The following is a 22355-nucleotide window of genomic DNA, read 5'->3' as shown; positions in this document are numbered from 1 at the left end:
CATTGTTTTCACTTTTGATGGAGGTAATTTGCTTTTCTACTTAGCTTTTTTAATCAAATTAAGCAACGGCTTATCTGTTTTGTTGTCTCACTGTCCAAAAAACAGCTTCAAGGTTTATTTATTAGTTCAATCGTTTTCTTTACTTTCAGTTTTATTGATCTCTCCTTTGATTTTCTGAATTTCCAATTTGGTTTTTAATAGGTATTTTTAATTTGCTTTCTTTCTATATTTTTAGTTGCATATTCAATTAATTGATATCTTCTTTCTCTATTTTATTGATGTAAGGTGTTCAGAGATATTATTTTCCCCCTAAGTATTGCACTGGCTACATCCAAAAAATTTTCATATGTTGCCTCATTGTTATCATTCACTTTACAAAATTATTGATTGTTTTCCTGATTTCTTCTTTGACCCACTCTTTGGGATTAGATTATTTAGTTTCCAACTAATATTTAATCTATGTACTCCTCTACTGGTCAGCAATTGGGTGGGTCTCACTGGTGGTGAGTACTGGGGATGGGGCCTAGCTGTTTTGCTGGTCTAGAACTGCTGGTTTGCAAGGGGAAGGAGCCCTACTGGTGGATTTCCCCATGGCTCTGATCCTGGCTGCAAATGCAGCCTGTTATTGCTGCTTGTTTAGTGGGCTCCTCTTCTAGGCCAAGGGAGATAGGCTTTCTTGCTGTGATGGTAAGTTGCTTTTCTACTCCTCAATTGGTGCTGAGGAATTTTTCAAGGTTGTTTGAAGGGGAATTTGGCAAGGTTTCTGGGAATTCCTTCTTCACACTGTCTTTTTAGAACCAGAAATCCATATGTATGATTTTATAGCACTTTGAGCCTAATTTCAAATTGCTGTCTGGAATGTTTAGATCAATTCACTAGTCCATCAAGAGTTCATTGGTGCATCTATTTTCCTCTCATCCTCTCTAGCATTTATCATTTCTGATAGATGTGAGGTGTTATCTCAAAGTTTTTGAATTTGCCTTTTTAAAATCAATAGGGATTTTGAGCTTTTGGAAATGAGTATAGATAGCTTTGATTTTTTCTTCTGAAAGTTACCTGTTTATATCCTTTCACTAACTATCAGTTTGGGAATGGAATTCTTTTCCAATAAATTTGACTCATATGACATTATAATGTTGGTTTCTGATTTCTAATTCATTCTACTATTTGCTTCCATTTTGTGGGTGAGCTCATCCTATTCACATTCACCATGATTACTGTGTTTTCCCTTCTATTCCATTTTTTTCTGTTTCTTTATCTCTTGCTCTTATCATAATGTCCTTCCTCAAAAATTTATTTTGCTTCTAACCATTGCCTCCCTTCATCTACCTTCTCTTTTTATCATTCACATTTCCTCTTACCACTTTACCCTCTGAATTTCCTGTTGTGTAAATTGCATTTCTATACAAATCAGTGGGTAAATATATTCTTTCCTCTTTGCCAGTTCTGATGACAGTAAGATTCAAGCATTGTCCTTTTTATTTTGCCCTATATTTAAAAGTTCTTCCTTGCTTGCCTCATTTATGTGAATAAAATTCCTATTTTACTTCTCTCTTCCCCTTTTACCAGTACATTCTTTTTTCTCACCCCTACATTTTTAGCAGAGATCATTTCAACATAATCAGCTCATGACTCATGCTGTCCATCTGCATAAATTTGTTTGTAATGTCCTAATAATCATAAAGTTCTTAGAATTTACCTATATCATCTTTTCATACAGTAATATAAACTTTTTAACCTTAATGAATCTTATGATTATCCTATCTTGTTTATATTTTTATGCTTCTATTGAGTCTTCTCTTTGAATGTCAAATTTTCTATTGAATTCTGTTTTTTTCAACAAAAATTCTTTAAAGTTCTCTATTTCATTAAATATCTACTTTTTCTTTTGAAGGATTATACTCAGTTTTGTGGGAAGTTTATTTTTGGTTGAAAATAAACCAAATTTACCACCTAGAATATTATATTCCAAGCCCTCAACTCCTTTAAAATGGAAACCATTAAATCTCATGTGATCCTGACTTTAGCTCTAGAATATTTAAATTCTTTCTTTCTGATTGCTTAAAGCAATTTTTTTTCTATTTGACCTGGGACCACTTAAATTGCCTATAATATTCTCAGGAGTTTTCACTGGGGATCTCTTCTAGGTGGTGATCTGTGGATTTTTTCCAGATCTTTCCTCCAGATCTAAGATATTAGGGCAATTTTCTTTGATAATTTCTTAAAATGTGAGATTGAGGCTCTTTCTTTGATAGTGACTTTCAAATAGTCCAATAACTGTTAAATTATCTCTTCTTAAGCTATTTTGAAATTCAGTTTTCTGATGAAATATTGTACATTTTCTTCTTTTCTCATTCTTTTGAGTTTTTTTCATTGTTTCTATTATTTTCTTCCATGAGATTTTATCCATTCTTTTTCCATTTGCTTATTATGTTTTTTTAAGAAGTTTTTTCTTCAGTGAAATATTGTGCCTCATTTCTGTTTTTGAATATTTTATTTACTTCAGTATCTTTGAGCTTCTTCTACAAAGTTAATTCTCTTCATAATTTTCTTGCTTCACTCTCATTTTCTCCCCAATTTTGCTCTACCACTCTTGTCTCTTTCATTATCTCTTATAGGAATTCTTGTGAACTGGATTTCAATTAACATTTTTCTGAGGTTTTGCAGTTGTTTTCATATTCACGTTCTGAGTTTATGTCTTTTTCTTTCCTGTTAGAATAGTAATATTTTGTTTTGGTCAAACTGTTTTATTGTTCCCCGGGGAGAATTGAGCAACTGATCTGAATCTCAGCCTTGAGTATGGTACTGAGGGAAGGAGAAGCACCAGGAACCTCCTCTTGACAAAGGATTCAGAAGTCAAGTAACTAGCTAAGAAAATGCCCAAAAAAGGGGAAAAAATAAGACCATAGAAGGTTACTTTCTTGGTGAACAGGTGTCTCCTATTATTGTTTCAGATGAGGAAGAAGAAGGCATGCTGTCAGAGGATGTCAAGGCTTCTTTCAGTCCTCCAAAATGAATATGAAATGGGTTCAAATCGTAGACGAACTTGAAAAGCAAGTCAACAGCTTGCTAAAGGAGAACCAAAAAATGCTGAGGAAAATAAAACCTTTTAAAATAGACTAACTGAATTGGAAAAAGATGTCCAAAAAGCCAATGAGGAGAAGGAGGTTTTAAAACGCAGAATTAGCCAAATGAAAAAGAAGGTTTAAAAGCTCACTGAGCAAAATAGTTCTTTAAAAGAGAAACTGGAATTTAGGGAAGCTAATGACTATGAGATAAACCAAGAAGCTGAAAAGCAAAACCAAAAGATTGAAAAATAGAAGATAAAGTGAAACACCTCACTGGAAAAACAATTGACCTGGAAAATAGATCCAGGAGAGACAATTTAAAAATTATGGGACTACCTGAAAGCCATCATCAAAAAAGAGCCTAGACATCATCTTTCAGGAAATTATCAAGGAAAACTGCCCTGATATTCTAGAACCAGAGGGCAAAGTAAATTTTGAAAGAATCCACGGATCACCTCCTGAAAGAGATCCCAAAAGAGAAACTCCTAGGAATATTGTGGCCAACTTTCAGAGTTTCCTGGTCAAGAAGAAAATATTGCAAGCAGCTAGAAAGAAACAATTCCTATATTGTGGAAGTACAATCAGGATAACACAGGATCTGGCAGCTTCTACACTAAGGGATCAAAGACCTTGGAATAGGATATTTCAAGAGTCAAAGGAACTGGGATCAAAATCAAGAATCACCTGCCCAGCAAAACTGAGTATAATACTTCAGGGGAATAAATGGTCATTCAATGATGTAGAGGACTTTCAAGCACTCATGATGAAAAGGCCAGCACTGAATACAAAATTTGACTTTCAAGCATGAGAATCAGAGAAGCATGAAAAGTTAAACAGGAAAGAGAAATCATAAAGGACTTTCTAAAGCTGAACTGTTTACATTCCTACATGGAAAGATAACATTTGTAACTCTTGAGACTTTTCTCAGTATTTGGGTAGGTGAAGGGATTACACACACACACACACACACACACACACACACACATGAGTACAGGTTGAGTTGAATCAGAAGAGATGATATCTATAAAAAAATAAAATTAAATTAGAGGGTGAGAGGAAAATATTGGGAGGAGAAAGGGAGAAATGGAATGGCACAGGCTATCATTCATAAAAGAGATAAGAAAAATCCTGTTCAATGGAGGTGAAAAGGGAGGAGGTGAGAGGGGAAAAGTGAAGCTTACTTTCTTCACATGTGGCTTAAGGAGGAAATAACATGCTTACTAAATTTGGTATAAGAATCTATCTTACACTAAAGGAAAGTAGGTGAGAAAGGGCCAAGTGGGGTGAGGGGGATGATAGAAGGGAGGACAAATGAGGGAAGGGAGTAACTAGAAGCAAGCACTTTTGGGAAGGGAGAAGGTCAAATGAGAGAATAGGAAAAAAAGAGGGGGACAGGGTTGGATAGAGGACAATATAGTTAGTCTTACACAACATGACTATTATGGAAGCCCTTGGAAAAATGACATATATACAGCCTGTATTGAATTGCTTGCCTTTTCAGGGAGAATGGGTAGGGAGGGAGGGAGACAGAGAAGTTGGAATTCAAAGTATTATAAATTAATATTGAGAATTATCATTGCATATAACTGGGGAATAAGAAATACAGGTATTGGGGTATAGAAATTTATCTTGCCCTACAAGAAAAGAGAGAAGGCAGGGATAAGGGAAGGGTTTGGTGTGATAGAAGGGAGGATACATTGAGGAAAGGGGTAATCAGAATGCAAGGTATTATGGGGTGGAGGGAGGGGTGAGATGGGGAACAAAATGGGAACTCAAAATTTTGTGGAAATGAATGTCAAAATCTAAAAATAAAGAAAGAAAATAAGAAAAAGAAAAGAAAAGAAAAAATAATAAAAATATTGGGAGGAGAATGTTGAGAGAGGTCAGCTACATTACTTTTGTTCTAGCATCTTTTACCTTTAGTCATTTTAAGTGGAACTTCTAAGAATATGTCATGCATCTTTATGCTTTTGTTAAAGATTTAAAAAAGAATTTCCCCTTTCTCATTGGTCATAGGCAGCCTGTGAAAGGCAGGAAGGAAAGAATGTAAATGGTTGTTAATTGAAAAAGAGGAAAGTTTAACTTTTAGGAAGAATACATTATTTCTGATACTCAGCCTCTGATCCCTGTTAGTCTTATTCAATCCTTCTTCACTCATTGATCAGAAAAAAAAATGCTTTTTTGTCAAGCTCTCAGATCAGCTCTTTTGTTTTTTTCTTCTAAAACTACTCCTTATACTATACTAACCAATAACATATGAAGTTACACAGTGGTCTAGGAGTGCAAACACACACACACACACACACACACACACACACACACACACACACAGACATTTTTTGTCCTCCCCTGATGTAACTTGAGCCAAAGACCCTCTGGGTCAAAAGCTTCAATTGTACTAAAATACACAGTTATTTCTGAACAATGTAAGAAAGAATTCACCAATAAGATTTTTAAAAATATTTAAGAAGTAAATCATAAGCAGAACTACAGTTATAACATGACAGTTATTGAAGGAAAACTCAACGAAGATCACTTCTGGAGATGGAATAAATATCACCTCTTGCCATCTTATTTGGATTCGAGGCTGTTTTGTTTCCTTTAATGCTTGAACACTGATGTTATCTAAAGATATGGTCAAAAGGAAACACTATGTTTTATGCATGTAGCCCAGATGGCTTGTCTCTTAATATTAATGGAAATTTTATATTTGACCTACGCCAGGAATTGCATATCATTTTCCTCTTTCCAATGCTACTGTTTATTTTTATTCTTAATTTTTAAGAGGAAATATTATGATCAAGTAAAGAATATAATCACTTTTGGGATGTAGTTTCCCTTTTGAGCCCAGCCACTGATTTACTACATATTCTTGAAAGTAAGTCTTTCCTAAGTGGTGTTTGAAGTTGAGTGGTTACTCTTGGTTGCCTTATTAATTGATTTGATTGTTTGATCTTATTTTGGCCAAAATGATATGAATTAATTAGAAAACAGCTTTTATTTGTTTGTTTCATTGGTACAGAGTCATATAGGGCTCTCCTGGAGTAGAAACTACTCTTATCAATGAAAATTACAACTCATTTGTAATTAGTATTTTTGCCATTGAGAAGTTAAGTGACATGGTCAGGAAAGCACATCTAGTATTATCAGATTTTAAGATTAAACCCAGAGTTTTTGTGATTTTGAGGCTTACCGTCCAAACTAGGATTTGTTAATCTTCCTTGTGTCATGGATGCCTTGGATAATCTGGTGAAGAATATGAATCTCTTTTCCAAATAATATTTTTAAATACTTGAAGGAAATACTAAATTTAATTTTGAGACTAGTGAATATAAGCATTTCATCTTATCTAGCTTTACAGATTACTTAAAAATTATACAATGGGACCTGAGGAAGCAGTAGGTGAAATTGGAGGAGTGGCAGCTAGGATGAGAGAACAACAGAGTCAAGGGAGTGACAGCCACTATTCCCCAGATATCATCCACAGCAGCTCCTGAGACTTTCAGCCTGCAGATTTAAACATCTGTGTCACCTACTTGAACTTCCAGGAGCCAGGATGGTGGAGTGATCAGTAAATGCTCTCTCCTCCCTCACTGATGACCTCAAAAGAACTATAAAATATTTCCCCAGAAAAATCCTGGATCAGTGGGAATAGCAGAGGGAACAAATAGTCTCATAACATCTGAGGCTAGGAAAATAGCTAAGGGGGATTCCTCCTACTGTGGCAGAGGTGAGCCAGAATGAGAGGGGCCCTAGGCTGGTAGAAACTCACACTAGGACCCAGGTGAGCCTCAGCACTAGGAAAGGAGCCACAGGAGGGGTGGAAATTAGCACTAGGATCTAGGCATGCCTCAGCATACCAGGGGAAATAGGAAGACAATAGGGCAGCTGGAATCACCAACCCCTGAGGCTTGCCTTTGCCTCAATTCAGCTGAGATCTCCCGTGACCAGACCACTCCCCTTCCACACTTGACAAGCTAACCCCAGAACTGATCAGGGAAACACAAAACCAAAAGATAAAAAAGACAACTGCTCTTAGTTTTTTCACACCAGTCAGCTCAACACCAAGTTCTGCAGCTTCTAAATGAAAGAACCAGAAACCACAACTCACAGTCACTATCATGAGCAAAAAAAAGCAAAACAAGAACAAAAAAACTATAGAATCTTTCTATGGGGACAAAGACCAAAACACAAATACCAAAGAGGTCAGTAGTGAGACTGTACTTCCATCTGAAATTTCAGAAGGCACTATAACTGCTTGCATGCACAAACAGCTCTCATAAAACAGCTAAAGAAGAAAATAGAAAAACTGGCCAATGATTTTAAAAGTATGAAAAAAGAATTCACTGATGAGAACACCTCTTTAAAAAGGAAAATCGAACAAATGGAAAAGGAAACAAAACCTAACTGGGAAAATTGAACAAATGGAAAAGGAAATACAAAAGTTAACTAGAGAAAATAACTCCTTAAAAGGAACAATTGGACAGATGGAAAAGGAGATGCAAAAGTTAATTGAAGAAAACAATTTGATGAAAATTAGAGTTGGACAAATAGAAACTAATGACTCTATGAGACAGCAAGAATCAGTCAAAATCTAAAGAATGAAAAGCTAGAAGAAAATGTAAACTATCTAATTGAAAAAAAGTGGCCTGGGAAACAGATCCAGGAGAGAAAATTTAAGAATTATTGGCCTGCCAGAAAGCCATGATGAGAAAAAGGTTCTGGACAATATCTTCCAGGAAATCATCAAGGAAAAATGTCCAGAAGTGCTAGATCCAGAGGGGAAAATAGTCATAGAAAGAATCCATCATTCATCTCCCGAAAGGGATCCCAACCTCAAAACCCCAAGAAATATCGTTGCCAAATTCCAGAACGATCAAGTGAAGGAGAAAATACTACAGGCAGCCAGAAAGAAACCATTCAAATATCGAGGAGCTACAGTCAGGACCACACAGGACCTTGCAGCTTCTACATTAAAAGACTGAAGGAATTAGAATCTGATATTCTGTAAGGCAAAGTAGATGGGACTACAACCAAGGTTCAACTACCCAGCAAATTTCAGCATAACATTTCAGGCAAGGAGATGGTCATTCAATGAAGTAAGGGATTTCCAGACCATCCTGACAAAAACGCCAGAACTTAATAGAAAATTCAAGCTTCAAATGCAGGTCTCAAGAGAGGCATAAAAAGGTAAACGGGAGGGTTGGGGAGCTAATTGCTCAATTTGGACAAATGGAGTACCTCCCTATAAGGGAATACCTCAATCTTGAGAACTGTACATCTATTATGAAATATAAAAGACATATACATAGAGAGAATGGGTATAAAGTAAATGATGTCATGATAAAATATGATTTAAGCATGTGACAGGATTGTAACAGGAGATGTGAAAAGGAGTAAGCAGATAATGGTAATTCACATCACAGGAAGAAGTACAAAATTATAGTAGAGGGAAAGAGGGAAGGGACATGAGCATTGTTTGAGAGGTACTCTCATCTGATTTGATTTAAGGAGGGAACAATAAACTTAAGTATATATTTCTAATTAGCTCTATAGGCAGTAGGAGGGGAAGGGGGAAGAGAGGGGAGGGGAAGCTAAAAGGGAGGGAAGAAGCAGTAAAGGTAAAGGGGAATAAAAGGGAGGGGGGCTAAAAGAAGGAAGGGAAGACTGCAGGAGGTGGTGGTGAAAAGTGAAAACTATTAAGGAGGGGAAGGGAGTTGGGAGAACTAAAAGCACAAAGGGTGGGAAAGAGGATAGAGGGGAATACACAGATTATAATCATAACTGTGAATATAAATGGAATGAACTCTCCCATAAAAAGGAGACCGATAGTAGAAGGCATTAAAAGCCATAATCAAACAGAATGTTGTTTACAAGAAACACATTTGAAACAGGGGCATTCACACAGGGAAAAGGTCAAAGATTGGAGGAGAATATATTGTGCTGCAGCTGATGTAAGAAAAGCAGGGGTAGCAATCATAATCTCAGACAAAGCAAAAGCAAAAATAGATCTAATCAAAAGAGATAAGGAAGGAAAGAATATCCTGCTAAAAGGAACTATAGACAATGAAGCAATATCATTACTAAGCATGTATGCTCCAAGTGGTACAGTATCCAAATTCTTAAAGGAGAGGTTGAGGGAGTTGAAGGAAGAAATAGACAGCAAAACTATGCTAGTGGGGAAGCTCAAACTCCCCCTCTCTGAACTTGATAAATCTAACCTCAAAATAAACAATAAAGAGGTTAAGGATGTAAATAAAATTCTGGATAGGGTAGATATGAGATCTCTGGAGGAAACTGAGGGGGAATAGAAAGGAATATATATATATATATATATATATATACATACCTTTTTCTCAGCAGTACATACCACATATACAAAAACTGACCATGTACTAGGCCATAAAAACCTCACAATCCAGTGAAGAATGGCAGAGATAGTCAATGCATCCTTCTCAGATCATAATGCAATAAAAATTATGTGTAATTAAAGGTCATGGAAAGAGAAACCAAAAATCAATTCAGTTGGAAACTAAATAATCTAATCCTAAGGAAGGAGTGGGTTAAAGAAGAAATCATAGAAACAATCAGTAACTTCATTCAAGAGAATGACAATAATGAGACAACATACCAAACCTCATGAGATGCTGCAAAAGCAGTTCTTAGGAGAAGTTTTTTATCTTTGAATGCCTACGTAAATAAAATAGAGATAGAGGAGATCAATGACTTGGGTATGCAGCTGAAAAAGCTAGAAAAAGAATGAATTGAAAATCCCTAAGTAAATACCAAATTGGAAATACTGAATACCAAAGGAGAGATTAATAAAATTGAAATTAAGAAAACTATTGAATTAATAAATAAAACCAATAGTTGGTTTTATGAAAAAACTAATAAAGTTGATAAACCTTTGGTCAATTTGATTAAAAAAAGAAAGAAGAAAATCAAATCACTAATATCAAAAATGAATCCAATGAAGAGGAAATTAAAACAATAATTAGAAATCACTTTGCCCAACTTCATGGCCACAAATTCGATGATCTAAATGAGATGGATGAGTATTTTAAAAAATACAAATTGCCCAGATTAACAGAAGAGGAAGTTGAATACTTAAATAACCCCATCTCAGAAAAAGAAATTGAGCAAGTCATCAATAAACTCCCTAGGAAAACATCTCCAGGACCAGATGGATTTAAAAGTGAATTCTATCAAACATTTAAAGAACAATAAATTCCAATGTAATATAGACTATCTTTGAAAACTGGGGAAGGAGTCCTCCCAAATTCTTTTTATGATACAAATATAGTTTTGATAACCTAAACCAGGAAGAGAGAAAACAGAGAAAGAAAATTATAGACCAATTTCTCTAATAAATATAGATGCAAAAACTTTAAATAAGATTTTAGCAAAATGAATACAACATTTTATCATGAGAATAATACATTACGATCAGGTAGGATTCATAGCAGGAATGCAGGGCTGGTATAATATTAGGAAAAGTATTAGCATTATCAATCATATCAACAACAAAACTAAAAAAAACCCACATGATTATCTCAATAGATGCAGAAAAACCTTTTGACAAAATACAACACCCATTCCTATTAAAAACACTGGAGAACATAGGAATAAAGGGAACTTTCCATAAAATAATAAGCACTACCTACCTAAAACCTTCAGCAAGCATTATATGCAATGGAGATAAGGTAGATGCATTTCCAATAAGATCAGGGGTGAAACAAGGATATCCATTATCACCACTATTATTCAATATGTACTAGAAATGTTAGCTTTAGCAATCAGAGAAGATAAAGAAACTGAAGGAATAAGAACAGGCAAAGAAGAAACTAAGTTATCACTCTTTGCAGATGATATGATGATATACTTAGAGAATTCCAGAGATTCAAGTAAAAAACTACTTGAAATAATAAACAACTTTGGCAAAATTGCAGGTTAAAAAATAAACCCACACAAATCTTCTGCATTCCTGCATATTAGTAACAAAGGCCAACAGCAAGAGATAGAAAAAGAAATCCCATTTAAAGCTAGGGTAGACACTATAAAATGTTTGACAGTTTACCTGCCAAAACAAACCCATGGATGATATGAACACAATTCCAAACCACTTTTTGCCCAAATAAAGTCAGATCTAAATAAGTGTAAAAATATCAGTTGCTCATGTGTAGGCTGAGCCAATATAATAAAAAAAAAAACAATTCCACCTAAATTAGTTTACTTATTTAGTGCCATACCAATTAAACTATCGGATAATTATTTTTTAGAGCTGGATAAAATAATATCAAAATTCATCTGGAAGAACAAAAAGTCCAGAATATCAAGGGAATTAATGAAAAGAAATGCCAGGGAAGGTAGCCTAGTGCTACCAGATCTCAAATTGCATTATAAAGCAGCAATTATCAAAACCACTTGGTACTGGCTAAGAAACAGAAAGGTAGAGAAGCGGAATATTTTAGGTACTCAAGACACAGTAGGCAATGAATATAGTAATCTCCTGTTTGATAAACTCAAGGATCCCAGCTTCTGAGATAAGAACTCACTGTTCAACAAAATTTGCTGAGAAAACTGGATAACAGTGTGGCAGAAACAAGGCATAGACTCATACCTGACACCATACATGAGAATGAAGTCCAAATGGGTACACCATCTAGGTATAAAGATTGATACCATAGACACACTGGAGGAGCAAGGAATAATGTATTTATCAGATTTATGGAGAAGAGAAGAATTTTTGACGAAAGAAGAGATAGAAAGCATTATAAAATGCAAAATGGATAATTTTGATTACATTAAGCTGAAAAGTTTTCGCACAACCAAACCCAATGCAGCCAAAATTTGGAAGGATGTAGTATATTGGGAAAGAATTTTTACAGCTAATCTCAGGGATAAAGGCCTCATTTCTAGAATATATAAAGGACTGAGTCAAATGTGCAACAATACAAGTCATTCCCCAATTGATAAATGGTCAAAGGATATGAACAGGTAATTTTCAGACAAAGAAATTAAAGATATCCATAATCATATGAAAAAATGTTCTAAATCACTTTTGATTAGAGAGATGCAAATCAAAGTAATTCTGAGGTACCACATCATACCTATTACATTGGCCAACATGACAGAACAGGAAAATGATAAATGTTGGAGAGGATGTGGGAGAATTGGAACACTAATTGTTTGTTGGCAGAGCTGTGATCTCATCCAACCATTGTGGAGAGCAGTTTGGAACTATGCCCAAAGGACTACACAAATGTGCATACCCTTTGACCAAGTAATATTGCTTCTAGGACTGTATACCCAAGAGATCACAAAAATGGGAAAGGGTCCTACATATACAAAAATATTTATAGCAGCACTCTTTGTAGTGGCCAAAAACTTGAAATCAAGGCGATGCCCATCAATTGGGGAATGGCAGAATAAATTATGGTATGTGAATGTAATGGAATACTATTGGGCTATAAGAAATGATGAACAAGAAGACTTAAGAGAGTCCTGGAAAGACTTATATGATCTGATCCTGAGTGAAAGACACAGAACCAGGAGAACTTTGTGCACAACAACAGCCACAGTGTGTAAGAGTTTTTTCGGGTAGACTTGGATCTTCATAGCAATGCAAGGACGTAAAAAAAAAAAAAAAATTCCCAATGGTCTTCTAAGGCAAGGTGCCTTCCACATCCAGAGAATGAACTGTGGAATTCAATCGCAGAATGTAGCAGATCATTTGTGTGTGTGTGTGTGTGTGTGTGTGTGTGTGTGTGTATTATGTTTTGGTTTGTTATATGATTTCTCCCATTTATTTTAGTGCTTCTACACAGCATGATTATAGTGAAAATGTATTCAACAGGAATGTATATGCAGATCTTATATAGAATTGTATGCTGTTTTGGGGAGGGAGAGGGGTAGTGGGAGGTAGGTAGGGGGAAAAAAAATCTAAGTTTTATGGTAGTGATTGTAAAACATTGAAAATAAATAAAATGAATAAAAAATGAATAAAAAATACTATATCATGCATCCTAGGCTACGATACTCTGCTCTGAACACTACTCTTTACTATCTACCTTTCAATTCTTTAGTGTTCCAATTTAATTTACAGTAAGAAATAATATGAATTAAAGGTATGGTAAATGAAGTTTTGTCTCTATAGGTAAATTGACTCTGAAAATAAGAGTCATAAAGGCTTCAGCAAATTTTAGGCTTTCATTTAGCAGTAAGTTATGGCCATTTCTTTTTGTCTCTAACACTTAGTATCAGCCTTTGTTGAAATCAGAACTTTATATCAAAGCTTTAGTATGATTGATGGCAAAGACTGAAAATCTTTCCAAAACTTGAAGAACATATTTATGATGTCATACTTGTAACATGAAACATCTCTTAAAAGTGCTCACATCTAAATTTTAGTTCTTTCTCTTGAATATTTTTAGTTTCCAGGACGCAAGCCCAAATCCCATGGTAAAAAAAATATGATATAGAAAGACAGTGTTAGTAGTAGAAATGATCATAAGAATTCATCTAAGTCCATTGTCTCATAACTAGCCAAACAACAACAGTGAGCTTTTATATAATGCTTTAAGTTTTGCAAAGCATTTTATAAATATTTTCTCATTTCATCCTCACAATTATTAGCATGATGACCCCCATTTTATTTAGATGAGAAAATCATGCCTTGCCCTGATTGACACAGCTAGTAAGTCCTTTAAGCTATCTTGATTGGAATTCCTGTTTACCTGGCTACAGCTCTAAGACTCTTAGTCATTGCACCACATGAGAGTTTCTAGTAAAATATCTCATAAGTTGCAGAGCCAGGACTACAACCTAGATCATCTGAGCATAAGTCCATCACTCTTTCCTTTACACTATAAAATACTTGACTTTATTTGATATTTGATATTTGAATGATTTGCGATTTGGCCAATGATTCCCTTCACTGATGCAAATCACAGCTCTTCTAAACCTTCATAAATATTTTTTTTCTGAGCTGCTATATCTGGAAGGGTCATCTAAAGTCAGAATCCTGGCAATGAGCCTCTCCAAACTTACGCTGTGCCTTGGATAATAGATTCACATCCATCTGTTACAAAGTGCGTACTTGAAGCCTTTCAATCTCTGTCAAATTGTCCAGAGCTTCTATTTCATTGATGTAATCATCAAGAACTCTAAGTTATTCCCAGATCACCTTTAGATATCAGAGAATAATGTGTAATGCCATTTATTTCATTTTCTTTCTATATTTTTATAATTCATTATATCACTTCCTCATCAATTCTTCACCCTCATCTTTTTCCCCTCTTCTTTTCCTCCTATACTTACCTAATGAAGTAGCTGTGACTTTAGTTCTACAATTTTGGCTGGTTTGTCAAATTCTTTTTAAAACATCCTGAGACCCTATGGGGAGAGTCTTTAATTGTTTATGAATATAATTTTTAAAATATTTTGTTTGCATTTCCGATTATATTTTTAGAAATTCAAACTCTTTTTTTTAATTTAACTTTTAACATTTATTTTCAAAAAATTTTGGGTTACAAATTTTCTCCCCTTTTATCCCCTCCCCCCCCAAACCCAAGCATTCTAATTGCCCCTGTGACCAATCTGCTCTCTCTTCTATCCTCCTTCTCTGCCCTTGTCTCCGTCTTCTCTTTTGTCCTGTAGGGCCAGATAGCTTTCTTTACCCCTTAACCTGTATTTCTTATTTCCTAGTGGCAAGAACATTACTCGACAGTTGATCCTAACACTTTGAGTTACAACTTCTTTAGCTCCCTCCCTCTCCACCCCTTCCCTTTGGAAGACAAGCAATTCAATACAGGCCAAATCTGTGTAGTTTTGCAAACGATTTCCATACTAGTTGTGTTGTATAGGACTAACTATATTTCCCTCCATCCTATCCTGTCCCCCATTAGTTCTATCCTCTTATGATCCTTTCCCTCCCCATGAGTGTCGACCTCGGATTGCATTCACCTCCCCATGCCCTCCCCTCTATCCTCCCCCCCACCCTGCTTGTGCCCTTGTCCCCCACTCTCCTGTATTGTGAGATAGGTTTTCCTATCAAAATGAGTGTGCATTTTATTCTTTCCTTTAGTGGAATGTGATGAGAGTAGACCTCATGTTTTTCTCTCACCTCCCCTCTTTATCCCTCCACTAATAAGTCGTTTGCTTGCCTCTTTTATGAGAGATAATTTGCCCCATATAACTTCTCCCTTTCTCCTCCCAATATTTCTCTCTCACTGCTTGATTTCATTTTTTTTTTTAAGATATGATCCCATCCTCTTCAATTCACTCTGTGTACTCTGTCTCTATGTATGTGTGCGTGTGTGCATGTGTGTGTGTGTACTCCCACCCAGTACCCAGATACTGAAATGTTTCAAGAGTTACAAATATTGTCTTTCCATGTAGGAATGTAAACAGTTCAACCTTAGTAAGTCCCTTATGACTTCTCTTTGCTGTTCACCTTTTCATGGTTCTCTTCACTCTTGTGTTTGAAAGTCAAATTTTCTTTTCAGCTCTGGTCTTTTCAACAAGAAAATTTGAAAATCCTCTATTTCATTGAAAGACCATTTTTTCTCCTGAAGTATTATACTCAGTTTTGCTGGGTAGGTGATTCTTGGTTTTAGTCCTAGTTCCTTTGACTTCTGGAATATCCTATTCCATGCCCTTCGATCCCTTAATGTAGAGGGTGCTAGATCTTGTGTTATCCTGATTGTATTTCCACAATACTTGAATTGTTTGTTTCTAGCTGCTTGCAATATTTTCTCTTTGACCTGGGAATTCTGGAATTTGGCCACAATGTTCCTAGGAATTTCTCTTTTTGGATCTCTTTCATGCGATGTTCTGCGGATTCCTTGAATATTTATTTTGCCCTCTGGTTCTAGAATCTCAGGGCAGTGTTCCTTGATAATTTCATGGAAGATGATGTCTAGGCTCTTCTTTTGATCATGGTTTTCAGGTAGTCCCAGAATTTTTACATTGTCTCTCCTGAATCTATTTTCCAGGTCAGTTGTTTTTCCAATAAGATATTTCACATTATCTTCCATTTTTCCAATCTTCTCGCTATGTTCTGTGATATCTGTCTTTCTCATAAAGTCCTTAGCATCCATCTGTGCCATTCTAGTTTTGAAAGAACTATTTTCTTCAGTGAGCTTTTGAATCTCCTTTTCCATTTGGCTAATTCTCCTTTTGAAAGCATTCTTCTCCTCATTGGCTTTTTGAACCTCTTTTGCCAATTGAGTTAGGCTAGTTTTCAAGGTGTTAATTTCTTCAACATTTTTTTGGTTCTCCTTTAGCAGGGAGCTGATCTGCTTTTTCATGCTTCTCTTTCATCCCTCTCATTTCTCTTCCCAGTTTTTCCTCCACCTCTCTAATTTGATTTTCAAAATTCTTTTTGAGCTCTTCTATGGCCTGAGCCCATTGGGTGGGCTGGGACACAGAATCCTTGATTTCTGTGTCTTTGTCTGATGGTAAGCATTGTTCTTCTTCATCAGAAAGGAAGGGAGGAAATGTCTGTTCTCCAAGAAAGTAGCCTTCAATAGTTTTATTTCTTTTCCCTTTTCTGGGCATTCTCCCCAGCCAGTGACTTGACCTCTGAATATTCTCCTCACACCCACCTTGCCTCCTGGTCCTCCCAGCCAGCGTTTGGGGACTGAGATTCAAATGCTGCTTCCTGCCTTAGGGCTTTTGGTGGGGGCAGGGCTGCTATTCAGTGTGAGAATTAAGTTCAGATGGTCAGGGCAGGGCAGGGCCACCTCTCAGGCTCAGTTCCCTCAGGGGGTTTATGTACAGACCTTCCACAATGGATCCAGGCTCCCACCTGCTTGGGGAGCCCCTGTCTGCAACTGCCTCTCAGCTTCTATCTCCCGGGGGGGCCTGAGCCATGGGGGCACCCCACTCCCCTCTCGACCCGCCAAAGAGACTCTCCCACCAACCCCCATCACCTGTGGGTGGACAGGCTTGTGCCACCGCTGGAGATCCCGTCCCTGAAGCCTGCTCGGATCTGTACCTCTCGAAGCCGAGGCCGCCACAGGTCTGGGCTGGGCTCCGCGTCTGCAGCGCAACGGACCTTTTGCGAGAGGTTTGCAGGTCCCTCTGTGGGTGGAGGGACCCACGTGGCCGCTGGAGATCCCGTCCCTGAAGCCCGCTGGGATCTTTTCCTCATGGTGTCGCGGCCGCTGCAGGGCTGCCCTCTGCTCCCACTCCCGGTGCCTAGTCCGCAGCGCGAAGGACCCCCCGTGAGAGGTTTGCAGGTCTCTCCGGAAGAGAAATCTCCCTCGCTCCAATATTCCGTGGCCTCTGGGTGCAGAATTCACCCTAAGTTACTCCCCTCTAGCCGTTCTGTGGGTTGTGGGTTCGGAGCTATGTGTATGTGCGTCTTTCTACTCTGCCATCTTGGCTCTGCCCCAAAATTCAAACTGTTAAGTTTATTATTGTTATTATATAATGCTTGAAGGTAGTTGGGGCTTTAATGAAAATGCTACCATCCAAGAAAAATATATTTGGAGTTAGGGAGAATAGGCTTCAAATATCATCTGACTATCTGACCCTTGGAAATGACTTGGTCTCTTTTTTCCCCACTTTCATCTTCCATCAAATGGGGGTAATGGGATGAACTGGATGACCTGTAAAGATCCCTTAGAGCTCTAAATCTATGTTCCTATGAACTTTTTACTCAAGTTTATGGAAATTTTTCTTTAAATATAAATAAAACACAAGGCTTAATATAATATGCTCATTAAATTAAAGGATTTTATTCTACATGAAATATTGTTTTGTAGAAAATATGTACAGGAAATCAGCATAATTGAGATTATCAGGTAGATGTATAACAGAAAAAGGAGTTTTGCTGATCACAGAGCAAGGGCAAGGGATAATGATATGTACATTTTGAGTATGAATGATATCAAATCCATTTTGGGATATTGGAGAATTTATGGGAGGATATATATAATAGTGAAACAAGAAGAAAAGTCATAGAATAGTTGTGACTTCTACCAATCCAATCCAATTCTTCAAGTGTTTGTTAAGAATTTTAAGTAAGCAAAACTTTTGAGAGTCCCTTGGACTGCAAGGAGATCAAGTCAGGTGACACTTGAAGAAATTAATTCAGTCTATTCATGGAAAGGATAAATACTGAAGCTGAAGCTTAAATACTTCAGCCACATAACCAGAAGACAAGACTCATTGGAAAAGACCCTGATTTTGGGAAAGACTGAAGGCAAAAGGGGGAGGGTTTGCCAGAGAATGAAATAGCATCATGCAAGCAACAGATATGAGCTTGGACAGACTTCAGGAGATAGTGGACCATATAGGGATCCGGTGTGCTATGGTCCATGGGGTTCGTGAGAAGTCAGGCACAACTGAACAGTTGAACAACAATAATAACACTGTGCTGTAGCAGATATAAAGGCCAAAGAAAAATAAATTATTTCTTTCATCAAGTAGCTTATTTATAATCTTTAGGTGATTAATGGGAATTAATATTTACAGATAGTTCATTTTAGATAATGGTTTGAGGAGCAGGGAGATAAGGATCTTGGAAGGAAACGGTAACTGACTAGAATTGCTGCTGTTTTTACTATACTGTATAGTTTTCTATGAGTATCCTGAGATACAAATAGGATATGATGCTGGAGATGTCTATCAGCCAGTTGATAATGTGAGACTGAAGTTCAGGAGATAAATTAGAGCTATATACATTTGGATTTGGGAGCTATCTGCATAAAATGATAATTAAACCCACCAGAGCTGATGAGATCACAGAGGAAGAGGATATAGAGAAAGAAGAATAAAAAGTCTTAAGAAAGAGATTTGTAGGACAATCATGGCTAAGAAATAGGGCAAAGGTGGATATTCAAGAGTTATTGAAGGAGAGATGAGAAAGACTGATGAGGTGACAAACTCAATAAAGTATGTAAATGTTACCCAAACTCCTTTTGAACTTCTCTACTTGACCTGTTAATCTCAGTTTGAGGAGATATGATCTGGTGTTACCAAGCTTTTATTTGGAATTTTTAAATTTTTATCGGGTTTCACAAGGAATTATGATTTGCTTCTCACAATGAACCTGTGAAACACTTTAGTCATAGTGGACCTATTTGATCTGAGGGAATCTAAACATGTTGAAGTCACATAAGTGATTTACTCCATCACGCAACTAATCAATAGCAAAGCTCTGAGACAGTCAGAGTTATTTATAGACCTTAACCTGGACTGCTACATCTTATTACCCAACCTGTTATATGTCTGATATTCTGCCTGTTGCACCAACTTTAGGCCACTGTCTCACACAAGTGAACAAGTGAGTATAAGAACCATTAAATATGATATAATCCTAATGTACTGAAATTACAGAAATCCCTGTGGTATATAACTCTCCCTATTCTTTGAGGAAAACTTGTAGAATGTTCAAATAGTTCACTTTTCATTTCATTGCTTTTATCTGTGGATATACGATTAAATGCTTCCATGTTAGGTAAAGGTAGGAAACTTTTCCTTTACTCCAATGACTCTGAAGTGTGACTGTTGATCTGTGGATTTTGGGTTGCTTGTTGGATTGGGTTGATATTCTTTAATGTTTGATGTTGTTGTTTTTGCAGGAATGCTATTGAAAAGCAGAGTTGAAAGTATTTGGTAGCTTCAGGAAAAATCATCTAAATAGGTATCAATCAGTTAAACACTCAGCCTGAAAGGAGAATTAACATACATTAGAACCAGGAAGTCTCCCACATGAGTCTATTAGTTCAGTAACAAACTGCAGGTACATGCTGCCCAACAGGTGAAAATGGGTTGGAGATACACATTCTGACAATTCTCTTTCCGTAATGTGTTCAGCCTCAGGGACTTTGGTTGCATGTGTTTGTATAACTAAATATGTTTGACTACTGTTTGTTTCAAAGGCTTTAGTCTTAGTGAGAATAGGTTTCTGAAAGAGCAAACTTTACATACATATATAATATATATTTTATATATTTCCTATATATTATATATAATATATACATATGAATTATGATGCCATTGCAAAAATGAGAAGAAAAAGTCTTGCATGTCAATTGATCTTCTAGTCAGAGAATGATGATTGTACTCTTCTTCTCATACCCATTGCTGAAACCATAGTTCTCAGATTTCATCTCAGTTTATTTCCTTGATTGCCTTCACTCTATAAATATAGTAGCTTGTTAGATCTAAATAGGTCAGGAAATCAGAGAAGGTGTCATTTGAATCTTCATCTTTATGATACTTAGTATCTTGCACATATTTTCTTATAGTCTTAATACACAGTTCTGGGCACACAATAAGTATTCAATTGATACTTCACATTTATGCATTCATATGTTAGAACAGAGAATAAAACATGTCCGCTATACATTCCAGTGCTAAAACTCTATGACTTAATCTGCTCAGTCACTTAAAATATTTCATTGCCAATTCTCTCATTCAATCTCTCTCTCCCTCTCTGTCTCTGTTTCTTTCTCTGTGTCTGCATCAGTGTCTATGTCTATCTGTCTATCTCTCTGTCCTTCAGTGCCTTCCCCTTTATATTCTCTCCTTCCTATAATTTCTGAGCATTTTTCTTAGATCTCATCTTATATCTCTGATTACTCTTTTTTCTATTCCTTTTTAACAAATCCTCTTTTCCCCCTATGTTATGAGTGGAAACTATCTTCAAGGGTCTATCTCCAGCACCTTTCTCTTCTCACTCTATATACACTCTACTGGTGACCTTATCCTCTTTAATGAATAAGATTACTGACTCCCTACAGAGGACTGTAAAATCTATATTTGTGGTTTTGACCTGTTCCCGAAACCCTAGCTCAATCTTTTTGTAGAGCCATATTTCTAATTGCTAGCTGTATTTTTTAACCCAAATGACTTTTTGGCTACTTCTTACTGAATTTATCCCCAAACTGCACTATAACATAATTGAAATAAATGCTGGATTTGAAGGCAAAGGACATGGATTAGGATCCTGACACTGACACTATTGGCATGACTTTGTAAAAAAAAGTAATTTTATCAATCTAGCCCTCAGTTTGTTTGGCTATAGAACAAGGGGATTGTATACTATTTAAGTCAGTATACTATTTAAGATCATTTGTAAAACAAAATCTATAATCTATGTTCTAGAAAATTTATGATCTTAATAAATTAATCATTTTTCTCCCCAAAACTATACCCAGTCTATCACCTAGATTCAAAACCTGAGTCAACTCTTTTTTACCACTCTGTAATCTTTTTTCATTTATTTATTTTTAGTTTTCAACATTCATTTCCACAAGATTTTGAGTTTCAAATTTTCTTCCCATCTCTCCCCTCCCCCACCCCAAAACATCATGCATTCTGATTACACCTTTCCCCAATCTACCTTCCCTTCTATCACACCCCCTCCCTTCCCTTGTCCTTATCTTCTCATTTCTTGTAAGGCAAGTTAGATTTTTATACTCCATTATCTGTATTTCTTATCATCCAGTTACATGCAAAAACAACTCTCAATAGTTGTTCCTAAAGTTTTAAGTTTCAGTTTCTCTCCCTTCCTCCCTCCCACACATCTTTGCTGAGAAGGCAAGCAATTCAATATAGGCTACATGTGTGTAGTTTTACTAAAGACTTCCATAGTAGTTATGCTGTGATACCTATATTTCCCTCCGTCCTATCCTGCCCCCCCAATTATTCTATTCTCTCTTTTGACCTTATCCCTCCTCAAAAATGTTTATTTCTAATTACCCAACTCCTCTCATTTATTCTCCCTTCTATCATCCCTCCATACTCCTTTTGTCCCCTTCTCCCCTAGTTTCCTATAGTGTAGGATAGATTTTCATACCAAATTGATTGTGCATGTTATTCCCTCCTTAAGCCAAATGTGACAAGAGTAAGCTTCACTTTTTCTCTCTCACCTCCCCCCTTTTCCCCTCCATTGAAAAAGCTTCCTCTAGCCTCTTTTATGAGAGCTAATTTGCCCCTTTCTCCCTTTCTACTCCCAATATATTCCTCTCACCCCTTAATTTTATTTTTTAGATATCATCCTTTCCTATTTAACTCACCCTGTATCCTCTGGCTATATATATCTATATCTATATATAGAGATAGATAGATCTATCTCTATATGTAGAGATAGATCTATCTATCTATCTATCTATCTATCTATCTATCTATCTATCTATCTATCTATCTATCTATCTATCTGTGTGTGTGTGTGTATAAATCCTTCAAATCCCAAAATACTGAGAAAAGTTTCAAGAGTTACAAATATTATCTTTCCATGTAGGAGTGTAAACAGTTCAATTTTAGTAAGTC

This window comes from Notamacropus eugenii, chromosome 4 (genome assembly GCF_028372415.1).
Source record: "Notamacropus eugenii isolate mMacEug1 chromosome 4, mMacEug1.pri_v2, whole genome shotgun sequence".
In the NCBI taxonomy this organism is placed as follows: domain Eukaryota; kingdom Metazoa; phylum Chordata; class Mammalia; order Diprotodontia; family Macropodidae; genus Notamacropus; species Notamacropus eugenii.
The sequence above is the reverse complement of the archived record's forward strand: the minus strand, read 5'-3'. Positions refer to the sequence as shown.